At 49.1% G+C, this 27,902-nt stretch overlaps 1 long non-coding RNA gene across 1 annotated transcript; it reads right to left on the reverse strand.

The window, feature by feature from the left end:
• Window positions 1–105: 105 nt before the first annotated feature.
• Window positions 106–27,902, reverse strand: LOC144165282 (uncharacterized). The gene is made up of 3 exons (XR_013321439.1): window positions 27,732–27,902; window positions 16,799–16,944; window positions 106–2,278 (listed from the first exon to the last, which is right to left on the reverse strand). It is a non-coding gene; the product is annotated as an uncharacterized LOC144165282 (long non-coding RNA).

The following is a 27,902-nucleotide window of genomic DNA, read 5'->3' on the forward strand; positions in this document are numbered from 1 at the left end:
TGGTTAGTGCGCAGGCTCAACTCTTTTATGTTTTTCTTCTTTTCAATAAACCTTCGGTTGTTAGTAGCGCTCGTGTTGTGTACTCCTCTCTCGTCCCGTTTAATTTGCGCTGGTAAATCATGAGTGTACAAATACATCACGATGAGATGTATTACCACCAAATGGGTGGCCCGGACGAGGCGCCTCGCCGAAAGATACGGTGTAGCCCCAGTACGCCTTGGCGAGACCGCAGAGAGGGGCTGGCGGGAGAGGGTCCGGCAGCAAGTCAACAAGGCAGAGGAGGAGAGGTGGCGGAAGGCAGACGAGGCAAAGCCGGCGCTGGCCGTGTACTGCGCCAAAAAAACAAGCACCGGGAAGGAGCTCTTCTACGAGAACTCTACGGGCAGTGGCCTACTGTTTGAAGCGCGTATCGGTATGCTCCGAACCCGACAGCTCCGCGCCAAGTACACAGCGGGGCTCGACACAACGTGCCCCAACTGCGGGCTGGACGACGAGACAGTGCGCCACATTGTGCTCGAGTGCCCGGAGCTGCGGCCTCCCTCGTCGGATGGCGCTGCCCACTCGCTGGCGATGGCGCTTGGTTTCCGCGGGCGGGGAGAGCAGCCTAGTTGGCAGGCGGTGGAGACATCAAAGAGACGCCTAGAACTTTGGTGGCGCATTCGTGCTTCTCAGACGCATACTCCAACCGCAAGCACCCAAGTGCCGCGGGGGGGAGTAAATCTTGGGTTCCGCCAAGGAACTCGGCCAGATCCAGGGCCTTTTTGGGGGCGCCTGTTGATCACCCGCTACAAAGGGGAAGGCCTAACTATCATCATCATCATCATCATCAGTTGGCGCAGCCAAGCCAAGCTAGTGCCAGTGGCTTTTTTTTTTGTGCGACCAGCGGCATAAGCGGCAGGGTAGCTGATTTCACTGTCGGATAAATTAAGCGTAATTAACGCTCTCGAAAATGGGGAAAAATAGGCCGACATTGCCAGAAGTACAGGCCTGTCTAAGCAGACAGTCCGCTCTACCGTCAAGAACAAGGCCGCTGCCGATAAACACGACTCCGGTGAGATTGAAAACAGGGCTATCGAATACTCAAAGTTGTGCACCCGGAGGCAAGTCTGCCCTTGTCAGTTTTTTTATGTAATAAAAAACTTGGGTTCAGTGAAGTTCGGTCTCTATTATTCCCACGCATTCATCGTTCCCATTCCGTTCGGTGAAAAAGGTAAGAAATGCCTCAAGTAGGAGGTTTGTTTCCCATCCATTGTGTGCAATCTGCCGGTAACCGTGCGTAGTCCAACTGGTCTAACTTTCAATTTCACAGCTGTCCGTCATCAGATTATTTCATTACAGCTGTTTCAATGGCCAGACTAAAATCGTTAAAAATGTGGAAGCTGCCTCGGGGGAACGTCAGGCAGCGATCCGGTTTGATTGACGAACGGTTTCGGGAAAACCTGCCTCATCGTGGAGGGATTTAAAAGAGCCTAGCTAATTCAGATGGCCACGACTGATGTGTTATAGCTGGTTAATAATTGCGCCTAGTTATATTCTTACTTTATTTGCTCAGCTTATCATACGTCTTTACACGCTTGACCGCATGCGCTACGCCTCTTGCAAGTGCCAGTGCTAAGCTTTGGAAACGGTGTTTACGCGATTCTTTGCCCTTGCGCGAACACTGTGCCGAGGTGCTGCAGGCGTGTAGAAAGAACAAAGTGTATGTACTATGCATATGCAATATCGTCAAAGTACCCACTTTAGGGCTCATACACCCCCCCCCTTCGGTCGGATACTGCATACTTCGGCTACAGCGGACGTTTTTTTCCGGATTCAGGGGGTCTGTTGTAATAGGCGTAGACTGTATAAGACTATTGCGCGGATTTTGTTTCGCTTTGGTCAAGTGGCTGAATCGAGTCACTGACAGGCCAAAATGTGTGCGTTTAAGTAGCCCAAGAAAGACTATGGTCTTTAAAAAACACACGCAAGAACAAGAAAGGGACATACGTAGTGCTGTTCTTGTCCTTGTGTTAGTTTTACAGCAGCGTAGCTCGAGTCACGTTAAACCAGCTAGCCCTGACTTTAACCCTACACAAGCAAAAATCAGACATGCCAACCTTGTAGAGATCAAGGGTAGGAAACGTCTCACCAACCGTTTCATTCTGGGTACGGTCCCCGACAGCTGCTTCAGTAGCCAGCTGGGCTGTACAGTACCTATGTCCTTGTCTGCAGGCTTCAGGTCAGCCAGGTGCCCGTCCATGAATGGATCCCGGATCAAGAGGGCCCCACTGCACAGACACTGAGGAAACAAACCACAGTGTTCTAATTACCAAACACAACAGCGACGGCTTCAAAGACATTGATGCTGCACAAACTTCTGAACTTCTCTGGCGATTGGACAATTCTCAAGCAGCAAGTTAATATATTCTATTGATCAAAATCTCTCAATTCCAGCTACATCCGGCATGGACTAGAATAGCAGGCTTGGGCTGCTACTTCATTAGTTGAATAACTTTATTAAAGTACTTTCTGAAGAATGATGTGCTGTTAGCAGACAACTGCATTCTTTGTAATGGTGCGAATGCATTAGAAGATAAAAATACACAAAGTTCTGACGTTGCACCTTATAGGACATTAGACAAAATTACAAAAAGCCAGCAAGCCTCTCAATTACAAAAAAAAATTCCACACCAACTTTTACAGCTCAATTTCAGCCAGACTCATCTGTGAAGACGGGCCTGGGTTTGTCCCAGCCCATGTACTATCACAGAGGTTACTCACTAACGAAAAAAAATTAAGCTAGCTAACACTAACGCATAAGACTTGAATGCAGCGAAGCTGCATGCAACCTTCACAACCATCACGACGGTTTAAGTCCACGATCGCAGCCGATTTGCTTCTTCTTTGCTCCCAAAACGACCTTTATTTCATGTGTTGCTATAACGGCGAAGAAAAAGCAAATCAAAGTGGAACGAATGATGGAAAACGCACACTTAAACAAGGCGTCCACAGGTGCAATGTGTACCCTATCACGTGTTCTGTGTCGAGCAGGTGGAATGATTCCTCTCCCCAATCACAGCCGAGTGAGTAATACCCGTCACACGGGCACTTTCAATCGCGATTGAGTCGATCCGGATCGAGCTCAATCCGGATCGGGCGCATTCTACACGGCAGTTTCAATCACACTTGAGCTCGATCCCGCTCTAACTCAATCCTGGTTTCTCAAGCACGATCGAGGCTTCCAAGCGCGATCAAACGAAAGCGGCGATACTCTCGTCCCCACTCAGTAATGACACAGAAGGCGAAAACTTCAACTAATGTTGCAAATTGTGTCAAATAACTTGACCCAAACAAGCATGCGGTAACATTTCCATAGTTACGTATACCTACGACCGCGCGAAGTTACCAGACGCCAGCCGCAAGTACATAGTTAGCGCCATCTGGCGTACACGACTGCAAGTGGTGCAACTTCTCGATAGCGATTGAAACTCGAAAACTCGATCGCGATTCACTTCAATTGCGATTGAAAGTGCCCGTGTGACAGGGGTATAAGCCGTCTGACCCTTGGGTACTAACTCGCGGTCGTAGCCTAGTGGGCAAGACGACTGACTCTAACACTGTTGATCTACCACAAACAGGCTCGAATCCTGCCGGTGCTAGTGATTTCTTTCCTTTATACCGTATTTCCCGGTGTATAAGTCAAGGTTTTCTTCTGAAATTTTCGTTGGTGCGTGTTATGCATGAAATAAATCCAGTTCGTGGCAGTTGCACATGGTCCCTACTCGTAAAGGTGCCCGTGTGATGTCAGCGCACGTTAGGAGACACAGCTCTACGATCTAACTGTATTTGAAGCCCACCGCTACAGCATTTCTAATAGCCCATATGTCGCTTCGGGACGTTAAACCACACAATTTGCAGCTTTTTCTACTCAGAATTAAAATGATAATGGCTTGCAACAACCGCGCACCACCTTCTGCCCCGCACAGTAACTACAGTTGAGAATAAATTCGAAGTAACATCAAATTGGGTTGCAAAAACAAAATGCAGCTCATAAATTATTACAGACAGTGTTACTCTGAAGCACGGTGGAGGAATATGAGAGGTGGCTCAACTGCGCCCGCCCAAGCATACCGGTTTAGCGTGCGCTTCGAGCAGTTTCCGATGGATGGCGCGCGCGCATGGGGGCCATCGGTCAGCACAACACATAGGGCCCAACACTGTGAATACTCGCTCTGTTAAAGCAATGTAAGCTCATAAAATAATCTTTACGTGCATTATTGCACGTCGTTTATAAATTTTAGTAACATTTTTCTGTGCGCAAGCGTTCTAAGTACAAATCCTGAGTGGCTTTGGCGACCTTGGGAGCCGACGCACTATTGTAGCAGCCGGCCGGCGCGATTCTAGTGATTTCAACCTCTTCTAGTTACTTTGCAATTTCATAGCGGGAACTCTGTGTGGCATAATGAAAAAGCCTGTAGCGTAATAAACGACACCTAGACACTAGTGGACGGCACTTCTCGCCAGTGTTTACTTCGCTACGTGTATATAAAACAGCCCTTTTCTTCACTGATTGACTTCGGCCGAAAGCAAGTCAGGAGGCTATTTGCTAGTTAAAGTTTCAATTGGTCGCGTCTGCATTCCACCACTCAGTAAAGCAATGTAGGCACAAAATTCGCAGAATGAGTTTCCTCGTCAAGGAGCAATTTTACGGTCTGTCGCTGCTTTTTGATGACCGTGTATTATACGATAGCTGCGTCGTAGGTATGGAATGCGCCAGATATAAATAGCTCATTGCACCGTCTTCGTATAGGCAGCCTACAGGCACTCTTTGAGAGCAAGCAAAACTAGTCTCTTGCCCCCCCCCCCCCCCCCCCCCCCAAAAAAAATAGATGTTTCATCGAACTGTGTAGCAGAATGGTGAAGCGCAAGCGTGATTCTGTGTGTCGCACCACGAAATAGCCGCGCGTCTTTTTCTACACCCCATGATTAAAGCTGCAAATAATTTCTAGGTAACTCGCACTGTCATACAACAAAGAAAATGGTCAAAGTTGAAAGGGGCACCTCACAATTGCAACAAAACTTGCACTTAACAGTTTATTTGAACAGTCACACACTAACACGAAATAGTAACAAAATGAAAACATCTGAACAAAATTAGACGCAGGCATGAAATAATAACACAAAATGCCGCTTACATCGATGCTCGGTTATAGAAGCTTTGCAAGCTTCCTGAGCTCCTGCGTTCTGCTTTTCATTTGATTTTTCTTTTGCTTGCAGAGCTGCCTCATGCGCATTGATAAGTAATTGTGCAGGAGGCTGGCCATAACTTCCTCTTTGTGCTCCGGACAAGGAAACTGGAAAGTGTAGTTTTCCAGCATGCTTTCCAATGCAAGCTCGTATGCATTTCTGCACGTTGACTGCTCCTGAAATGCTGCCTCTGCTGCCCGCAACAGCCTAAATGTGGCCCGTTTAGGGTGCAATAAGCCGCCTTTGCTTTTGCAGTCTACAAGGGCACTTTCTACTTGCTCGTGCACTTGAGTTTCCTCCACGAGGCTCTCTCGACACTTCAAACATGTTGTGTTTTTTAGCAGTTTGCGGCAAACAAACCCACACAAGTAATAAATGATACAGTCGACAGCCTCAGGCATTCCGTGTGCATGGTCGAAAACATCTTCGCACTCAATGTCAGCAGAAACAAGACCATCTAGTTTGTTCTTTAACTGCTGCAGCAATGTTTCTGCCTTGTCACCTTCCGTAAACACGACCTTCAAGTCACTCAATGTAAGCACAGGTGGGCTTTCGGAGGCTTCAACTTCGCAGTTACCAAACTTCGGAGGCTTTATCAAGCTATACACCGACAACATGTTGTATAACTGTAAAAACGTTGGCATTGAAGGGTGGTCGTTCTGGCCTCCTGCCTGTCGGATGATTCCAAAGAAACGCTCAAGGACATCTTGGTTGAACTTCTCAGACGGAACGTACTTAAAGTTGCATTCCTTCAAGAGGAACCTGCACAGTTCATGAGTCGACAAAATTGTCACACGAAGGCCCTCTGCAGTTTGGGTCGTCAAAAAGTTGGAAGGAGGAATGGCTCCTGTAGTCACCTCCTTTTCCCACTTGTTGAGCCAGTACAACGATGAAGCGAGAACCCTCAAGTCTCTGCTTCCCAGACGGATACCTTCCTTTGGGATTCTCCGATTAAGGGCATCAAACAGCTCATTAAATCTGAGGCTAAACGCCACTGTGCCCTTCACGTTTTCGAGTCCTTTTGTGCCTCTTTTGGAATAGAACTCGAGCCCTTTGGCAACACTATGGCTGAACAACTGCGTAGCCAGTTTAACACGCATCCTTACTGTGGGGGAAGGATTGACATGCGCAAATGTTATTTTGGGGCAAACACGCAAGTTCCCAGCTTGTTTTGTGTCTTCAACAAACAACTCGTCAAAGTGTGCCCAGTGGACCCATTCACCGTCCACTCGCAACACTTTCTGTGCATGCAGTCGGTTTCGGACGCACTTTATCAGATGCGGCGCATCAGAAAAAACGAACACGTTTCGCTTATCGTCAGCAGGATGCGTGAAGAAGTGCTTCGTATTCTGCAACGCTCCACTCACACCAAATTCTTTCCACATGAGACGATTGGTGCTAGCCCCATCACACACAATCGCATCAACGAAGGCACCAGCCTCCTCAAGCAACAAAATAGCCTTTAAGATAAGCTGCGCGAGGATTATTCCCTTCGTGGGCCCTTTGCTTGCAAAAACAGCAATAGGCTGAGAATAACGGTCGCCGAAGGAGCGGAAAGTGAAAACGAGCCCGTGGTCTGCAAGGTCATCGCTCGCAGCTGCAGTGTCCCCAAAGTCAGTGAACCCACTGTAAGTCATCGACTTGGCATGGACCCTCATTTCTTTTCTCACTTTCATCTCATCAAAAACGAGTATGCCACGTCGCTGGAACTCATCTTTTGTTGCCATCTTTTTCTTGAAGGCTGAGAAGAACCTTGTGTCGAAGCCGCACTTCACGCGCACCATGCTCAGGTACTTCCGCACAGTTGTAGCACAAGGAAGGGGGAGAACGTTGTTGTCCCTAAGGAAGCAGTACGCTGACGGGCTGCGTTTATGTAGCAGAAGACACATCAGCAGCCATTCTTCAGTATACCGCCGGCCTTTTTTGTTTGCCACTTTGGCAGCGGCAATACACTCTTTGACAACAGTCAGCTGTGCGGCAGGGAAGTCAGGCCTGTTCAGAATTGTCTCAATTCCCTCTTCCGACACTTGCTGCAGCTTATCACGTGCTTGTTTCACCTCCTTCGAAAGTTCGCTGAATCGCTTCAGAAGGCGATTTTTCGATCGCTTCAGTGCATAATTTGCACGGCGCAATGCTGCCACATTAGCATTGTTTTTCTGCAAAGAAGGAAGACGCAGCCGGCCTGGCTTTGACAGACGTTTCTTCTCCTCCATCCTCTTCTTTCTCGTCCGCAAGGTGTTTGCCAGGTTGACGCACTTTTCACATGATGGGGAATCCCCGCTGAGAATCATGCAGCACTTTTTGTGGCGCCATTTCTGGCAAATATCAATATAAGCACTTTCTGGCTCAACATGTGGGAATTCGAGAGGGCTGGGCCCGCCACTGCAGATGTTGACTTCATCCACGTGCTTGAGAAGAGCTCGGACTTCTTCCTCAGTGGTCAGAGAACTGCTGTACTGCAGCCTTGTAACGGGAATAGACTGGCCCATTAGAACAACATTCGCCTCCATTTTTTCATCAATTTCGACGATCCTTGGGTTGACAAACGTCGTAACGGCACGTGTTCCCGAAGGTTTTTCTGACGAGGAACAATCAAGTTTCTTCACGCGTTTCATTTGAGAAAACACAACGCTCTTCACACCGTCAAGCTCAAGTTTATGGCGACCCCATGAATCAGAAGGCAGAAATGACTGTGGTATTTCGCCACACAAGCTTTCGAACGGCGAACAACGAGCTTCCTCTGGTCCTGACTGCGTTTTCAGAGATTCCATGTCGATGCCTGCCTGGACTGCAGGCATCTCATCGCAACTCATGTGACAGTTCAGCGGGTCGTCGTCGTTGCTGACGCTAGACGCCTTTTCGTTTCGCTGGCGCCAAAAGCTGCCTTTCAGCGGGCCGCTTCCGAGTCGTTGATCTCTTCGAGAGGTAGGGCGGGCAATCGGGAAATACCGTGGGAACCGTCACACGCCAGCGATGCTCGTCGTGGCACGCTCATCAGTACATTGCCGTTGTACTGAGCAGTCCATGTCTTTGTCACGAGATGAGGCTTGAAATGTCTCTCGCAAACACTGTCTGTTGCTTGAAGCGGGCGATCTTTCCTCGGTACGGTATGTCGCCATAGTTTGAGACGCTCGTCGTCTTTCGGGGCAGAAAACAGCGAGTACTTCTCCTGACACGACCTGTAGCCGGTCGTGCAACGCGGGACGAAGCACTTTTTCCCCATCAGAGGTTCACAAAACGATTCATACCGCAAGAAACCGTGCAAACGCTACACATGTATACGTGTTCACCGCATGAAACTGCGCGATTGATGGCCCCTGAACATACAGCGCCACCTCTCGGAGGGAGGGCGAAACGCACGCAAATCGTCGGAGCGCGCTCAGTACGGCGAGGCGCCGCTGTTCACACACCTCTCCTATTACTCCACTGTGCTCTGAAGGAATGTGCTGCTAATTTTTGAAATTTCAGCTTACTGATAACATGTTTCAATTTTCGGCCCATTTCCAATAGCGTCACTTCCGTCCGCCCTGACATGTTTATTGCACTGATCGTTGCGGCGTGCTTCACATGTGTAGCATCCGTCGTGCCCTGGTTCTCGCTAACCATGACGCCGCCTGCGAGACAAAAAAGTTACGATGCGAATTTCAAGCTACGTGCAGTTGCATTTGCACGAGAACATGGAAACTGAGCTGCGGAAAGGCAGTTCGAGGTTCGTGAGAAAACTATACGGGACTGGTGCAAAGCAACCAGCATGCTCCATGCTATGAAATCAACGAAGAGGGCCAACTGTGGCAAGAAAGCATGCTGGCTGGAACATGAGGATCGTCTGTGCACGTGGGTGCTGGAGCAACGAGCCGAAGGCCGGGACTCGCTACAATGCAGCTCAAGGCGAAGACCCTCGCAACAGAAATGAAGGCTGTTGGCATTACGGGTGGTCCGTCGGAGTGTTTTCGTTTTATGCGGCAAAATAAGTTGGTGATGCGGCGCGGATGATGTGCCAGAAGCTCCCTGACGACTTTCAGGAACAACTGGAAAAGTTCAGTGCGATTGTCAAAGAAGAAATCGCGACCGAGGACATCAACGTGAGCAACAGTGTAAGCATGGACAAAGTTCTGCTCATGTTTGATATTCCCCTTGGGAAAAGCATCGCCGAAAAAGGGGAAAAAACTATAACGGTGAGGACAACTGGCCATGAGAAGCCACACTTCACTTTTGTTCTCGCCTCCTGCGTGGATGGCACAAAGCTGCCTCCCATGTTAATTTTCAAGCGAAAGACACTACCAAAGGATTCAACGCCAAAGGATGGATGAACAAAGATATGTTGGGTCTATGCCTGGACCAGTGTTTTTCACGTCAACCTGACGGATTTTTTCACGTCAAGAAGGAATTCTTTGATTGATTGATTGTGGGGTTTAACGCGCCGACGCAACGCAGGCGATGAGGCGCGCCGTAGTGGAGGGCTCCGGATTAATTTTGACCACCTGGGGATCTTTAACGTGCGCCGAAATCTCGTACACACGGGCGTTTTTGCTTTTCGCCTCCATCAGAAAAGCGGCCGCCGCGGCCGGGAATCGAACCCGCGACCTTGTGCTCAGCAGCGCAACGCCTTAGCCACTGAGCCACCGCGGCGGGTAAGAAGGAATTCTTGTGCTGGACAGCATGCGGGAACACATCACGGATACCACAAAAAAGAAGATCAGTGAGAAGAACTGCGTCCAAGCGGTGATACCAGGCGGCATGACGAAAGATGCTGCAGCCGCTGGACATTTCTGTGAACCACAGTTTCAAAGCAAAGCTGCGACACTTCTGGGAGTTGTGGATGTTCGAGGGCAAGCAGTTTTACAAAGACCGGACGCATGACACGCGTGTTGTTCGGAGAGGTGGCCAAATGGGTCTGCGACTCTTCGGGCTCCATTTCTACAAAAGCAATTGTAGCTGGGTTAAGGGCTGGACTGATCCTGTCTGCGAGCGGTGAAGATGTTGGCGAAGAAGACATCAGTGAGTCGGAGGATGACAGCGATGTGACAGCGGAACTCCCACTTGAAGTTGCTGAATTATTTGTTAGAGAGTCGGAGGAACAAGGCTCCGGTGGTTTTGCGTAAACGCCGCCTGTAAGTACATTCCATCTGTGCTTATCAATAAACCATTTTTGACAAGTTAGTTGTGTCTAGACTTTGGACGGTAGATGCCGTGTCTAGCCCTGCTTACTGGGGGATGCGTTCAGAGGTGGCAGCCGCTGCAACCAATGTACTTTTGCCACACTTTATAACCAACTGATCCTCTATGAGTTTACCTAATTAGCAAGTGAGTCTTGTACACCAGTGAGACTAACATACGTTTTTTTTTAGGAAAAACTGTTGTTTTGAAGGGGGTGCGGTTTATAGACCAAAAAATACAGTACTGTTATACTTAGTTTGGTGAAACGCCGAAATCAACGAATTGGTGAAAAGCTTCGCTGGTAAAAGTCCATCTGTGCACTGGTACACAAGATGCTCACAACCACTCGCAAGTCTATTAACGGCTGCTGCAGCTGAATATCTGATAAATAGAACTTTGGTCACAGATGCGAGACAGGACACCTGATAACAGCGCAAGATGTGGTCTACAGAGCAATTAAACATGGCCTTGCAATTGTGATTTTGCCTGTGCACAATGCCGACGTCCTCTGCGGGGCACAGTTGTTGCAAAGAGAAACTCATTAAGAAGCTTTCTATTACAGAAACAGAACAGACCAGCAAATTAGGGAGTTTTAGAATAGGGGGCCCCAACGCTCTGGGGCCCCCAAGCGTCTTGGGGCGTCATACTGCGCATGCGCAGAACCCAAGCCGTCCTTGGGGTTTTGGGTTTGCGTTTAGCGCGCATTTTGATGAAATAGCGGGCGTCCCAAAGCTGGAGTTTGCGTCCTTGCGTCGCTCTCGCAGCCAGCGAGACTGCGCGTGACCATGGCTGAAGCGAAACCTGCGGTTCGTTCCTCGACTCACCCGATCAACTACGACGATCGCTGAGCTGATTTGTTGATTGTGCGCGTCGTTCGCTAGAAATGGATGAAGCAGGTAATCATGAAGCGTTTTCTGCCTTCAGAAACAGTCCGCGCACACGGCGGCCGCGCCTGCCAGTTCGGCACGCTCAGCGGCTCGAACCGGCGCAGACAGACCACGGTAGCAACCGCTTGTCGCTGCTCTTCCGAATCAATCTGATCGCTAAAAAGAAGCTCCACATTCGAGAAAATAGGTGTTAGTGTGATGAAAAATTGTGTTAGGGCTTGTTGTCAGGACGTATTTTAAAAGTGGCGATCATATATCTGCCGCGATGCTAAGCCTACGCTGACCGGCCGCGGACGTTCGGCGGGTTCGGCGATCCACCCGATCGCCGCGGTGCGCCGAGCGGCCGAGAGATGGCGCTACCTGCGCGGAAGCATCGAAACAGGCTACGCAGATGTCGTGGTCACCAATCACTCGAACAGCAATTATAGCTTAAATAGAGTTCCACATGCGAGAAAGGGGATGATAGTGTGGTGAAAAGTTACGGATTATCATTCGCAGTTGCACAAATAGCGGTGATCAAATATCCGCCAGGATGCTAAGCCTAAAGTTCCCATCACCCGACCCAACCCGAGTAACGCAAGCCGGTTGCGGGCGCCCCTCTTCTAAAACTCGCCGCGCGCGAGCGCCTTGCGTTTGGATCCCCTAACTTCTTGGGGGCCCCAAACGCTGGCTTCCCCTATTCTAAAACTGCCTATTGCTGGAACAAAATATGCACTTTTGCATATCAAGCTGCCGTGTTAACAATGAATAGGGTTCCCATGCGTCCACCTCTGTACAAGTTAAACATGGCAAATGAAGAAGTGAAATAAATTCGTTTAGACTGAAATTTTCATACAAATTCTAAACAAGCCACTGCTTGTATTGTCGGTTTGCCTGTCCTTTTTTATGTCTTTCTTTTCCGGGCATCCACATCACATATTCATCATCAGACTTCCTCATTAACTTGCAATCTCGTTTTTCTTAAGACACACACATGCAGGCACAAAAAGATTACAATGGCTTTTACCCCACATTTATTCCTACCACGCTTTCATCAAACTAGGCCCCTGGAGTGTTTATGCAGTGCCCTGTCCCTGCGGTTGCCTTGGGAAGTGGGCCAGAGACAGACGGCCCCCTCCCTACACACCACGCAGACATAATACTGTGCTCCCCACAAGGTCACAGGTCCATGGGACAGCCCATGTCCTCTCGCATGCCCGGGGAGGCCACATCACCTAGAGCCACCAGCAGTAACACTAACCTCAACTGAGTTTCAAAGCGAGACTGGGAAGCGGCAGCAACAAATAATATTAACTGAAATAGTCATCAGCAACTCCAGCAGTGCTTCAGCTTATTGTCGATTTTGTCGACTGAGGGATTCAGCATGCACCATCTCAAGTGCAATAACTGACCCGAACAATCCTCGTAATATCTAGTCAAGGATACGCTTCCATAGTATGGGGGGCACACAGGAAATAAAACTGACAAGTTCTCCGAAATTGCGACAAAATCAGTGCACTGGGGATATTTTGAGCTTGGCAGGGAGCTCACCTGCATACAACCCAGTGCAGGGGAAGGGAAGTAGAGGGGGAGTCACAGGATAAGGTGGAGAGAGACAAAGAGAGAGAAAGGTATAAAGAGAGATGTCAGTCCGAGAAAGCTGCCAGTCACTGCACTCCGGGCTACAGCTGCTGCGTGAGCCGATCGTCTTCAGGTAATGGAGCAGTTGGGTTGCCGCAGGCCCCTTCGGGAACAGAAGGTCCTCCATGCCAGCACTGGGATATTGCCGCTACCGCAACAACACCCTTTCTTCAATACAGAACACTTCAAACATTTTCAACCCATTACCACTTTTGTGTATCCTTCCCTTCTAGTACCTTACTTTGGAGCAAAGAACGTCACGAGGCTGGACTGCTTCGTTTAAGAATTACTTCTGTTTCCTGTGCGTTGTATTTCCCTAAGCCTTACGATTTCGTTCTTCTCCTGCTTTAGCGACCCACAACAAAGCAGTAAGAAATGAAAATCAAACAATTTTCAAACAACTTTCAATCAAAACAAAACAATCAAATCAAGAATTTTTTTTCCTGAATTTGTATGCCACGTGACTTGCTGTCGGGTCTGTGAAGCCACAAAAAGGCCAATTTACACAAGCTTAAATACAATGCATAAATACATTGCAATAGAAGCAAAAGTATAAGGAGCTTCAGTAGTATTCAGTTACATTTGGGCAGATGCCAAACCTACACTGCTTGCGTGTGCGGACAGTGCAATCCCCTTTCAAAAGCAGCAAGGAAGCTCCCTTTAGCAGCTTCTGGAAACACACGCACACACTGACATGTAAACCAACGGCTAAAAAAGAAAACAAAATGGGATGTGGATGACGACAGTATGGGCTCAGCAACCGGAGCCAGTTCGCAAACAGAAAAGAAGAATGTGGCAGCCTGCTTCATCCAGAACAGAATCCGATAAGTGAACAAGAAGTTCATTCACGAATTGGATAGGAGTGTGTGGAAGGAACCCCGGAAGTTCTGGCAGCATGTTCAATGCTCACACAAACATGCCGAGCCCAAAGTGCAGCTGCAACACCCAGAGATGCAACAGCTGCTGTCGGAGGAGGACAGCTCATGGTGCATGTCGTTGCACCTCTCTTCAAGAAAGAACACCCAAACGGTACCTCAGAAGTGATCGAGCATGGACACACTAGGCAGGACGGCGCAGAGACAAGCACAGATGGGCAAGAGCAGGATGGGGGGCCTAAAGCTGGTCTAGAAGAGTGGCTTGGGTCAGTAGGAAAACCAGAGTTGAAGCGTGCTCTAACTCGTATCCCGGCCTGAACAGCGACAGGTCTGGACGGCTTCCCAGCGACCCTTCTGAAATGTCTGGGCCCGAGACAGTGCGAGGCATTGCGTGGAATATTCGACACCGTTCTGGTGACGGGGCAGGTGCCCAAAGAGTGGAACTGCAGCCGGATGATGTCCATCCCCAAGGGAACTGGAGATCGCAGCAGCTGGACGGCCTACAGGCCAATCACGGTCACAGCGGCACTGCACCGGGTCCTCACCCAGATCCTTCGTAGATTGCTGCAGGCATGGGCAGAACGAGAGGGGGTCCTGGGAGATCTCCAAAACGGCTTTCGCAGACGGCTGGATGACAACCTTTAGGCCCTGACCCAGTGCATAGAGGTGGCCCGCTTGCAAAGGCGGGAACTGCGGGCTGCTCTTCTGGACGTGGAAAAGGCATGCGACAGGGCTGACCCCACCTTACTGGGGAAGATGCTACCTCCCATTGGAGGTAGTGGGATTACTAAAACGCCTGTACGCGGGCACAGAAGTGGTCGTAGAATGGCAAGGCGTGTGCTCCCATCCGGTACCTGTCGAGCAGGGCCCCCGTCACGGTTGTCCTCTGTCCTCCCCCTGCTATTCTGAGCGATCTGGAGGCAGAGCTGGAGGGAAGCACAATAGGCTCTGACTGGACACATATGGAGGAGGAGAGAATAATCCACTAGCGACTACGTGGCCTCATGTTACGCTGATGATATAGTCCTTACAGCTGACTCTCGTTCGGACCTGCAGCGACCCCTGAACATTTGCACCAACCACGCAGGGCACTTGGGGCTGAGGTTCAGTGCGCCGAAGTGTGCAATACTTCGCTGGGGCGACACGGGCGCACTGCCGGAGGGAGAGGCGCTCACAGTGCAGAAGAAGCCTGTTTGAAGCAACGTATCGGTGCCTGGGTGTGGACTTGACCACCGAACCAGACTACTTGGCTGCAGATGAGCCGGGGCTTTGCGGAAAGGCACTGTGCAGCCAGAACATCCTGAGGGCCCGAATCCGCTGGCCCTTCAACAGGGTGGAGGTTGTCAGGAGCGTGTGGACGATGGTGCGTGTTCTGGTGCTCACGTTTTCCAATGCAATGCTTTGCCTGTCCTCCGCCCCCCAGGAGTACTTGGAGAGACGACAGAGGGAGGTGGGATGACTGGTGGCCCAGGGTGCCCACCGGTCGACACCAAACGAGGCAGTCCAAGGGTTTGTAGGCTGGTCCTCATTTGAGGCAAGAGAGGCTGTGGCCAAGCTCGGTTTCGAAATCCGCATGTGCTCGCTAAGCGACACACTCCAGGTACGCCGGGTTCACCAGTGTATGCTGCTCGCAGGCGACGCCACAAGGTGGAAAAAGAGGATGCAAGCACTGGCCCACACGAACAAGGTGCCACTACCGGTCTTAAAGGGGTACTGACACATATTTTCGGGGCTGATATTATTGTACAGTTCGTTTCCTTTACCACCAGGATACCCTGCGTAAAGTATGAACAGCATGCGTCGCGTGGAACATATCCTAAATTGATTGCAAATGTAGCGCCGACAAGACAGCTGTGCTGGAGGCTTCCACCGAAATCAACATCGTGTGACATCAGGGTGTGGTAAAGCAAACTAGGTGACGTAGCCGCGTGCTCCCCTACTCCGCAACGTCCACCCGGCCCCCAGCTAATGGCAAGGCGCAACTGTCTGGCGCGTGGATGGAGCGTCACAGGTTTTCGCATACCAACGTGATAGCGCCGGCCCTGTTCAGCGGAAACCGTGACGTCCTAACGTACTTTTGGCCGCCCGCGAACTCCAGGCTTTTTGAAATGGCAGCCGTTGACGGCGGTTTTTGCTGCGTTATAGTTCCTCATTTATCGTCCGCTGATGTATTTGAACTACTGTTTCATGATAGTTAGCCCCGTAGGCATTGATCTAAGCAATAAAAACATGAAGTAAAAATTTGGTGTCAGTACTCCTTTAGGTAACAGCAAGCAGACCAGCCTGATCGGGAAACGGTTGCGGGAGCAAGTGGTAGCTGCAGAAACGAGAAGATAGGCGGAAAACATCGTGGCAAAGACATCTCTTCGTCTGTACGCATTACAGAAGCACACCATTTCCCAGGAGAATTTTTATGACAACTCGCCAGGAAGTGCGATGCTGTTCGAAGCGCGGGCTGGGGTGCTGAGGACGCAGATGTGGAGGTGGAAGTGGGACGATGCGGAGGAGGTGACGAGTGCAGCGTGTGGTGAGGAAGACGAGACGGCAGAACACATTTTTTTGCAGGGCAAACAACTGAATCTTCACCACCCTAGTGATACCACCATGGCGGAGGCGCTAGGTTTCGTTGCGCATCCCCTGCCAGGGGGTGCACCATGCCCGGACGACACCACGGATGCGAGTGGAGCTCCAACGAAGCGGGTGACTAGTAACGAGGCGCTGAAACCAGTCGGCACTACGAAGCATCGCTGGAGGAATGGCGAAGACGTGCTCGTTAGCGTGAAGAAAGGTGATGACGAACAAAACTCTTGAGGCTAGAACCCGAGGACGATTATGTGCCCTCAGGAGTGTCCCCCGCTACAAAGGGGTAGTCATGTTCATCATCATCAGTAGTGTTCTTCACCTTGTGCGTGTTTTTCTGCGGCACAGCTTGAGAGTCATGTGAAACCAACTAGCCCCGAGTTCAACCTTACACAAGCAAAAATCAGACATGCCAACCTTGTAGAGTTCAAGGGTAAGAAACGTCACACCAACCGTTTCATTCTGTGTCCGGTTTCCGACAGCTGCTTGGCTAGCCTGCTGGGTTGTATGGTAAGTATGTCCTTTTCTGCAGACATCAGGTCAGCCAGGTGCCCGTCCATGAATGGATCCTGGATCAAGAGGGCCCCACTGCACGGACACTGAGGAAACAAACCGCAATGTTCTAATCACCAAACACAACAGCAACAGCTTTGACGACATTGATGCTGCATAAGCTTCTGAACTTCTCTGGTGGTTGGCCAAATCTCAGGCAGCAAGTTAATACTATGGATCAAAATTCTCGCACTTGCAGTTACATACAGCATGGAATGGAACACCGGGCTTAGACCACTACTTCGTTACTTGAATAGCACTGTTAAAGTAATTTCTGAAGAGTATTGTTCTGTATCTACACCACGGTTTCTCAAAGTGGGTTCCGCGGAACCCCCTCGGGGTTCCGCAAGCCACTGATAAATTTTCCCTGGTTCCGCAGTCACGAAGTCACCTATATGGCAAACCCGAGGTGCGATCGATCTGAGGAACCTCCATTACTCCCGCTTGAGTGTCAGTAAGCACATCTCGAAGCATAACGGAAACCCACGAGATGAAGCAAAATTGAAGCAGAACGAAAAACCGAAAGCGCACACTTAAACAAGGTTCCCGCGGGTGCAACGTGTACGCTATCACTTGCTCTGTGTCGAGCAGGGGACATGATTCCTCTCCCCACAGTCCAAGCCGAGCAACTAAGCCGTTTGACTCTTCAGTCGTAGCCGAGTGGGTATGACGAAAGGCTATGTCAATCTACCAGACAAAGGTTGGAATCCTGCTGCTGGTGGTGTCGTTTTTTTTTTTTGTTTTGATACTGTTATTCTGAGTTTTGTGAACCGACGAAACCAACCAACTGGTAAATAGCTTCGCTGTTAACAGCCCTTTTGTGCACTGGTACACGAGATGCTCACGGCCACTCACAAGTTTACCGTATTTATTCGAATCTAAGCCAATAGTTTTTTTGAAATACTGATGTATCAAACTCCAGGGTCGGCTTGGATTCGAGGATTTTGAAATACGCGCCAATTTCCAAGCGAAGTAGCGCGCAGCTAGCGCCACCCAGAAAAGAAAGTATTGTAGCCATTACTAGACGAGCCAGTAGCCACTTAAGGGCCATAGGCCGCCATTTTGAATTGTGCGGACAGTGGCCTGCGTGCGGTGTGGCCCTGCTCTGTGGTGTGGCGTTTGGTTTTGACAGCGCAAAAAGAAGCGGTGCCATTATAGTGCCGCTTTTAAAAGAAAAGTTGTTTTAGCCGCGGAGTTGTCGTCGAACGTTCAAGCCGGGCGGGACTTCGGCGTGGATGAAAAAAATGTCCGTCGTTGGAGGACGCAACGGAAGAGGATATTTGCGTGCGCCGCAACGAGGTTGGCAATCACCGGACCACGAGAATGCTGTCACCATGAAATGGAGATGGCATTGGCTGACTTCGTACAGACGCAGCGAGCAGCTGCCCTTCCAGTAACGACGGAAGTGCTCCAGGCAAAAGCAAGGGAGCTTTTAAGGGAACGAGGCTTATCGTGGGCACACTTCAAAGCCAGTCGGGGCTGGCTACAGAAATTCATGAAGCACTTCGGCTTTAGCCTCCGTCGTCGAACCTCAATCGTGCATAAGTTGCCCGGTGATTTTGAAGAGAAACTGATTGAGTTCCAGCACCGCATCTTCATGTTCAATAAACGTGTTTTCTTTTTGTGAACGCTGACCTCGCCTTTTTGTTCGGCCTACATTCGAGGTAAGTTTTTTTTTTTTCGCGCCTTCGGACTTTAGGGGGTCGGCTTAGAATCGGGGCCGGCCTACATTCGAATAAATACGGTAGTAACAGCTGCTGCAGTTGTCTATCTGATAAAAAGAACTTCAGTCGCAAACGCCAGACAGGACCCCCAGGCAACAACCCATGATGTGGGCTACAGAGCAGTTCCTTAAACACGGCCTTGCACTTGTAATTTTGCCCGTGCACCACTGCTGACCTCCTGTGCAGGGCAGAGCTGCTGCAAAGAGGAACTCATTAAGAAGCTCCCTATTGCAGAAACAGAACAGACCAGCAAAGTGCAAGAACAAAATATACAGTCTACGCCCGTTACAACGGACCCTCTGACTCCGGAAAAAAACGTCCGCTGTAGCCGAAGTATGCAGTATCCGACCGAACGGGGGGGTGTATGAGCCCTAATGTGGGTACTTTGACGATATTGCATATGCATAGTACATAGACTTTTTTCTTTCTACACGCCTGCATCACCTGTGCACAGTGTTCACCCGAGGGCAAAGAATCGTGTAAACACCGTTTCCAAAGCTTAGCCCCGGCACTTGGAAAAGGCCTTGCGCATGCGGTCAAGCGTGTAAAGACGTATGATGAGCTGAGCAAATAAAGTAAGAATATAACTAGGCGCAATTATTAACCAGCTATAAAACATCAGGCGTGACCATCAGCATTAGCTAGGCTCTTTTAAATCCCCTCACGTCGTGGCAGGTTTTCCCGAAACCGTTTGTCAACAAATCAGATCGCTACCTGACATTGCCTCAAGGCAGCTTACATTTTTAGCGATTTTAGTCTTGTAATTTAAACAGCTGTAATGAAATAATCTGATGACGGACAGGTGTAAAAACGAAAGTTAGACAAGTTGGGCTGCGCACGGTTACCGGCAGATTGCACACAATGGATGGTGAAAAACCCCCCTACTTGAGGCCTTTCTTACCTTTTTCACCGAACGGAACGGGAACGACGCATGCGTGGGAATAATAAAACCCGAACTTCACTTAACCCGAGTTTTTTATTACATAAAAAGACTGACGAGGGCAGACTCGCCTCCGGGTGCACAACTTTTAGCCCTGTTTTCAATCTCACTGGAGTCGCGTTTATTGGCAGCGGCCTTGTTCTTGACGGTACAGCGGACCGTCTGCTTAGACAAGCTTGTACTTCTGGCGATGTCGGCCTGTTTTTCCCCATGTTCAACAACGTTGATTACGCTTAATTTTTCCGACAGTGAAATCAGCTCTTCTGCCGCTCATGCCGCTTGTCGCACAAAAAAAAAAAAGCCACTGGCACTGGCTTGGCTTGGATGCGCCAACGACCCGGCTGCCAGCAATGTTGCCAGACATAACAGTTTTCTTGCCAAAATAAACGCAGAAAAAGCACATCGGGTGCCAGCCCCGCGGAAGTCCGCTATAAACATTCAGTCGAAACAATTTTCGCCTAAAATTTAGTCTGTTGTAGCCGATAGTCTGCTCTAGCCGGGTCCGTTATGAGAGGAGTGGACTCCATTTAAAATGCATGGGGACCAGACAAACCAACAGAAATGGTCTGTTGTAACCGAAAGTCCGTTGTTGCCGGATCCGCTGTAACGAGCGTAGACTGTACGCACTTTTGAATTTCAAGCTGCCATGTCAACATGGAATGGGGTTCCCATGCGGGATGGCAAATAAAGAAATTAATTAAATTCCTTTAGAGTGAAATTTTCATTGAAGTTCTAAACAGACCACTGCTTGTATTGTTGCTCTGTCTGTCTTTCACTGCCATCCACATCACGTATCCATCATCAAACTTTTCAACTTGCAATATTTTGTATCTGGTTAAAACACACACATGCAGGCACAAAAAAATTCAAATGGCTTTCACTCCACATTTATCCCTATCACACTTTCGTCAAATTAGGCCTCTCAAGTGCGTTCGGGCAGTGCCCTGTCGCTGCGGTTGCCTTGGGAAGTGGGCCAGAGACAGACGGCCCCCTCCCTACACACCACGCAGACACAATACTGTGCTCCCCACAAGGTCACAGGTCCAAGGGACACCCCATGTCCTTTCACGTGCCCGGGGAGGCCACATCACCTAGAGCCACCAGTAGTACTAACCGCACGTGAGTGAAAGCAAGACTGTGAAGCGACAGCAACAAATAATATTTACTGCAATACTCATCAGCAACTCCTCTGCTCCAGCTTATGTCAATTTTGTCAATTGAAGAATTCAGCATGCACCCTCTCAGGTGCAATAACTGACCCAAACAATCCTCGCAATATCTAGTCGAGAATATGCTTCCATAGTATGGAGGGCACACAAAATGAAAGTGACTCCTGCCAGTACTTGTCGAGCAGGGCCTCCATCAGGGTTGTCCCCTGTCCCCTCTGCTATTCTGAGCGATCTGGAGCCAGAGCTGGAGGGAAGCGCAATAGGTATATAAAGGAGGGGAGGACAATCTACCAGCAACTAACCGGCCTCATGTACACTGATCATACTGTCCTTACAGCTGACTCTCATTCAGACCTGCAGCGACCCCTGAACATTTGCAACAAGCACGCAGAGCTGTTGGGGCTGAGGTTCAGCGCACTAAAGTGTGCAATACTTCGCTGGGGCGACACGGGCGCACTGCCGGAGGGAGAGGCACTCACACTGCACGGGAAGCCTGTCACTTTTGCAGCAACATATCGATACCAGGGTGTGGACTTGACCATCTACTTGGCTGCACATGAGCGGGGGCTTCGCGGAAAGGCACTGCGCAGCCAGAACATCCTCAGGGCCCGAATCCTCTGGTCCTTCAACAGGGTGGAGGTTGTCGGGAGCCTCTGGAAGATGGTGCGTGTTCCGGTATTCACGTTTGCCAATGCAATGCTTTGCCTGTCCCCAGCCACCCAGGAGTACTTGGAGAGACGACAGAGGGAGGTGGGATGACTGGCGCTGGGTGCCCACCTGTCGACACCAAACGAGGCAGTCCAAGGGGATGTAGGCTGGTCCTCATTTGAGGCGCGAGAAGCTGTGGCCAAGCTCAGTTTCGAAATCCACATTGCTCGCTAAGCGACACGCTCCAGGTACAACGGGTTCGCCAGTGTATGCTGCTCGCAGGCGACGCCACAAGGTGGAAAAAGAGGGTGCTGACAAGAACAAGGTGCCTCTACTGGTCTTAAGTAACAGCAAGCAGACCAGCCTGATCGGGAAACAGCTGCAGGAGCAAGTGGTGGCAGCGGAAACGAGAAGATGGGCGGAAAAGACCGTGGTGAAGACATCTGTTCGTCTGCACGCATCACACAAGCACACTATTTACCGGAAAACTTGCCACAAAGTGCGATGCTCTTCGTGTGCGGGCTGGGGTGCTGAGGACATGGTTGTGGAGGCGGAGGTGGGACGATACGGAGGAGGTGATGAGTGCAGTGTGTGGTGAGGAAGATGAGACGGCAGAACACATTGTTTTGCAGAGCGAACAACTGAATCTCCACCACCCTAGTGATACCACCATGGCGGAGGCGCTAGGTTTCGTTGCGCATCCCCCGCCAGGGGGCACACCATGCACGGACGACACCACGGATGCGAGTGGAGCTCCAACGAAGCGGGTGACTTGTAACGAGGCTCTGAAACCAGTCACCACTACGAAGCGTTGCCTGGAGGAATGGCGAAGACACCCTCGTTAGCGTGAGGAAACGCGACGACAAACAAAACTGTTGAGGGTAGGACGATTTTACGCCCTCAAGAGTGTCCCCCCGGGGAACCGGCCCAGTCGTCGCAGCCAACTCGTCCTAGGAAAACTGGTCATAGGGAAAGTGGTCAAATAGGGCATCTCGTTCTAGGTGATCCCGTACTAGGAAAAGTGGTAGCACTGACCTTCTCGTGCTGGGAAAAGTCGTCGCGCGGTTCCATTTTTGGCAGATGTCGAGGAAATGGGGAGAGCAAGTTAGTGGCTTCTAATCTTATAATTACTCCCAGGTTGACCTCTTCAGAGTTTGGGGGGGGGGTCCTCTGCTTTTGTTAGTATTTTTTAACACATGTTCCCCTGTCCCCTTCTTATTTTCCTTCTTGCTGCCAAAAAAATCACAGCTTTTTACTGGGTAAGGGGTTTCTTTTCAGGTTTATTTTTTTCTTCTCCTTCCAAAAAATATTCGTCACTTTTTCTGTGGAGGGGGGTCGACTTTTTCTTTCTTTTGCGTTTACTTTTCTTTCCTTTGCTTTTTTTTTTGCGTTATCTTTTGAAGCTTTTTGCCTGCTTGTGTATATATCTATAAAAAGGGCAAAATGTTGGCCTCTTGTTTGTTTGCAGGTGGTGGTTGAAATTGGCTATTCGGTTTCACCACAACTTCCGGTTTCTTTTTTTGCTTTTCGTCTCCTTCTAAAAAATATTCTTCACACTAATTTGTGTGTGTGTGTGTGGGGGGGGGTCAACTTTTAAGTCCAGCCTTCACTTTCGCTCCCATATATACGTGATATGAAGACTAACAAAACGAAAGTTACCCAGCTTGACAATCATCGTTTGTCAGCAGGCATGAAAACAAAAATCAAAATACTAAAAAGCAAAAACACAGAAGGAAATCGCAATCCCAATACAGCGCCGTCACTGAATTACCAAAAATAAAAAAAAATGTATTATAAAACAGAACAGGCAAACTAAATCTAATATAAAGGGCTCACGTAATTAGCTGCACAAAGAAAAAAATAAGATATGCTGTCTGGCTGGCGCGTTCCTCGAAGGCGACAAAGGAAAGGGTGGTGAATTGAAGGAGGAGTGTAAGAATGTTTACGCATAAGATGAGAATTATACAAGCTTTTGTACTCTTTCATTTGAACAGGATAGACGAAAAGCGTAAATTGTGACGAGTTGGCCGAGTGTCCAGTTGCCCTAGGTTACGAGTTTCCCTAGTGCGAGATGGCCTATGACGACTTGCCCTATGTGACGAAGTCACCTACGACGAGTTGGCTGCGACGAGTTCACTTTTGACGAGTTCTCCTAGACCCGTCCCCCCCGCTACAAGGGGCACCCATGAAACCACCATCATCATCATCAGTAGTGTTCTTGACCTTGTGCATGATTTTCTGCGGCATAGCTAGTCATGTTAAACTCGCCCCGAGTTACACCTTACACAAGCAAAAATCGGCCGTGCCAACCTTGTAGAGTTCAAGGGTAAGAAACGTCTCACCAACCGTTTCATCGTGGGTCTGGTTCCCGACAGCTGCTTGGGTAGCCAGCTGGGCTGTGTAGTAAGAGTGTCCTCTGCAGACATCAGCTCAGCCAGGTGCCTTGGGATCCATGAATGGATCCCGGATCAAGACGGCCCCACTGCACAGAGATTGAGGAAACAAACCGCAGTGTTCTAATCACCAAACACAACAGCAACAGCTTTGAAGACATTGATGCTGCATAAGCTTCTGAACTTCTCCGGTGGTTGGCCAAATCCCAGGCAGCAAGTTAATAATGCTATGGATCAAAATTCTCGCACTTCCAGCTACATACAGCATGGAATGGAACACCGGGCTTAGACCTCTACTTCGTTACTTGAATAACATTGTTGAAGTCATTTCTGAAGAGTATTGTTTTCTATCTAGACCACGGTTTCTCAAAGTGGGTTCCGCGTAACCTTCTTGGGGTTCCACGAGCCACTGATAAATTTTCCCTGGTTCTGCAGTCGCGAAGACACTTATATGGCAAACCCGAGGGTCGATCGATCTAAGGAACTTCTATTACTCACGCTTGAGTGTCAGTAACCCCATCTCAGTGCATAACAGAAACACACAAGCTGAAGCAAAATTGAAGCAGAACGAACGAACCGAAAATTCAAACTTAAACAAGGCGCTTGCAGATGCAATGTGTACCCCATCACGTGTTCTGTGCTGAGCAGGTGGCGTGATCCCTCTCCCCACAGTCCCAGCCGAGCAACTAAGACTCTTGGGTAGCAACTCATGGTCGTAGCCGAGTGGGTAAGACAACTGGCTATGTTGATCTACCAGACACAATGTTGGAATACTGGTGGTGGTTTCCTTTTTTATATATACTGTTATACTGAGATTTGTAAGACACCGAAATCAATGAATTGGTGAACAGCTTTGCTTCTAAAAGCCCTTCTGTACACTGGTACACGAGATGCTCACGACCACTCTCAAATTTATTAATGGCTGCTGCAGTTAAATATCTGATAAAAAGAATTTTGGTCACAGACGCCAGACAGGACCCCCGGGCAACAGCCCCAGTTGTGGGCTACTGAGCAGTTACTTAAACACGGCCTTGCACTCGTGACTTTGCCCGTGCACCACTGCTGACCTCCTGTGCAGGGCAGAGCTGTTGCAAAAAGGAACTCATTAAGAAGCTCCCTATTGCAGAAACAGAACAGACCAGCATAGTGCAAGAACAAAATACGCACTTTTGCATTTCCAGCTGCCGTATAAACATAGAATAGGGTTCGCAAGGGTCCACCCCTGTTCAAGTGAAACACGGCAAACCTGAAGTCAAGTAAATTCGTTTCGAGTGAAATTTTCATACAACTTCTAAACATGCGACTGCTTGTATTGTCTGTCCTTTTTGTGTCTTTCTTTTCCGGGCATCCACATCACATATTCATCATGACTTCTGCATAATTTGCAATCTTTTCTCGTTAACACACACACATGGAGACACAAAAAAATTTCAAATGGCTTTTGCTCCACACTTATTCCTACCCCGCTTTCATCAAACTAGGCCCCTGGAGTGCTCCTGGGCAGTGCCCTGTCGCTGCGGTTGCCTTGGGAAGTGGGCCACGGACAGACGGCCCCCTCCCTACACACTACGCAGACATAATACTGTGCTCCCCACAAGGTCACAGGTCCATGGGACAGCCCATGTCCTCTCGCATGCCCGGGGAGGCCGCATCACCTAGAGCCACCAGTAGTACTAACCGCACGTGAGTGAAAGTGGGCAGTGTGAAGCGACAGCAACAAATAATATTAACCGGAATACTCATCAGCAACTCCTGTGCTCCAGCTTATAGCCAATTTTGTCGACTGAGGAATTCAGCATGCACCATCTCAAGTGCAATAACTGACCCAAACAATCCCCGTAATATCTAGTCAAGAATATGCTTAGATAGTATGGGGGGCACACAGGAAATAAAACTGACAAGTTCTCGGAAATTGTGACAAAATCAGCATGGCTCACATCACAAAATGGTCACAAAGCAACTAATAACACCCAAGCTTTAAAATTGCGAGTTCAATTTACTAGACCCGAAGTTTCCGGCACAAATTTTGGACAACAGGCTCGGGTGAGGTTCATCTCGGAGCTAAACTGCAGCAGCGAAACACTGTCAGCCTCATGGTTATGCTAACCAATCCAGTTTTACTTTTTTTTTGTTCTCAGTATACCGAACACCTTGTTGTTAACACGGAAGCACACTTCTTTCAACTTCTTTCGTCAACACACTTCAGCACCCTTTCTACAACACTTCAACGTTCATAATGACTGGAGGTTTTCACTTGCTTTTCACTTACCTCGTTTTCAAGCAGATAATGTCACAAGGGCTGGTTTGTTTTCTTTAACAATTAATTCTGTTGAATGTGTCTTGCATTTTCCTCAGCGCCATTATTTTTCTTCCTCCTCCTGCTTGGGCTTCCAACAACACCGAATAAGAATAAGAAAATGAAACCGCACAACGTTTAAGGGCCGTAAAATCTTTTTCTTCAAGTAGTTTGCCATGTGACTTGCTGTTGGGACTGTGAAACTAGAAAGCGAACAATTTATGAGTAGCTTCTGCTGTAATCAGTTGATTTTCGGCAGATGTCAGACCTGCACTGCTTTATTAAGAACACCTTTGAGTGTGCAGAAAGTTGAGTCGAGTTTTATGGCACATCAGCACCCAAGGCTATCATGCGCCAAACACAGGTGATAGTGTATTTACTTTTGTGTGTGTTTACTGGTTTTTAGAAAATTTAGAGCCTGTCAAGAGGTTTGCGTCTCATAGAAAACCAACAAGGGAGGAAATTTCAACAAATGCATTGTCTCCTAGGAGTAAACTGGGATGAAAGGGGATGTGTTGGTTGTAGAACTGCGGAAAAGGTTTTTTCCTGGGGACCTTGATGGAATTTGCTGTTAGATCTTGGTCACATTTTTAACATCTCGGTTTATCTTGTTTCATCGGGAGAAAGTTGTGTGTCAGATTTCCAATGCGGAAGCGGCATAAAATTACCTCTGTTAGGCGTTCTTCATGTCTGCTTGATTCCAATTCTGATAGAGTTGGTTTTACTGCATGAACTTTGTTGTTAGTTTCATTATCCCATGAGGACTGCCATCTGGCTATCAGTGTACTCTGTATAAATTTCATGCAATCACTGTGAGGAATTTGTACCTCCTTTACGGTTTCGGTACAAGCCTGTGCGCCGGATGAATCGGCTCTCTTGTTTCCACTGATTGCTACATGGCTAGGAACGCTAGGAACCCAGCAGAATGTAATTTTGTATCTTTGAGCTTCTGCTGTCACCAAGCGTGCAGAAAGTGCAATGATCCCTTTTTAAAAGCAGCCAGGAAGCTCCTTTGGCAGCTTAGGGATACACACATACACACACGCACGCACATTTACACGAACTGCTAAAAAAGAAAACAAAGTGCGATATGGATGGACCTAAGGTTCGAAAGTACGCACACTCACTTTTCGAGTGCTCGGTTCCAACCATGGAGGTGATCTGTAGAGAATGATCCAGCCGACAAGTGCAGCAAAAGGCTGTAACAGATAGGCGGCAAGGACGCAAGAGGCCTGCGTTCGCAACAGGCACGGCTGCCCTAATCGCAGACCACACACTACAACGGGATAATGCGATTTTAATGCTGGATGCTCCGGCAGCCTAATGCTAGTGAAAACTTGCTGCGTTGGCGCGCCTGTTCCTTCGTTTTGGCTGCCTCTGTGACAAACTTCAGCGCTGATTCCTCTTGTGGTGTACACAACGCGGAGTTATTGCCGGTGCGAAAAAGAACCCGTAAAGTGTCCTGGGCCACAAACGATTGCGCCAATACACACGCGGCAACATTTAAGCGAGCTAAAGAAAACAGAACTGCCGTTTCATTTCTGCACGTTCGCACAAAAAAGCACGCACTAAATACAGAGATCATGAAACAACACGACGCTGCGCAGGCGCTGCGGACAGTTGCTCCGCAAAGGCCTTCCTCTCAAAATATCGGAACAACTTACCTGATGTTCGCACACTGTCGCTCACCATCCCATCCTTCGTCCTCGTCCACGGCACGGAATTTTAGTCTTGGGACACCGTTCCACAAGTGGAGGCATCGGACAAAGCAACGAGACGCGACCAAGCGCTCGTCCGTACGGCCGTCAGCCTCCAGTCCGGATGGAAAAGCGTCC

Source organism: Haemaphysalis longicornis, unplaced genomic scaffold (assembly GCF_048455015.1).
Source record: "Haemaphysalis longicornis isolate Haplotype H1 unplaced genomic scaffold, Haemaphysalis longicornis Haplotype H1 scaffold_14, whole genome shotgun sequence".
Lineage (NCBI taxonomy): Eukaryota > Metazoa > Arthropoda > Arachnida > Ixodida > Ixodidae > Haemaphysalis > Haemaphysalis longicornis.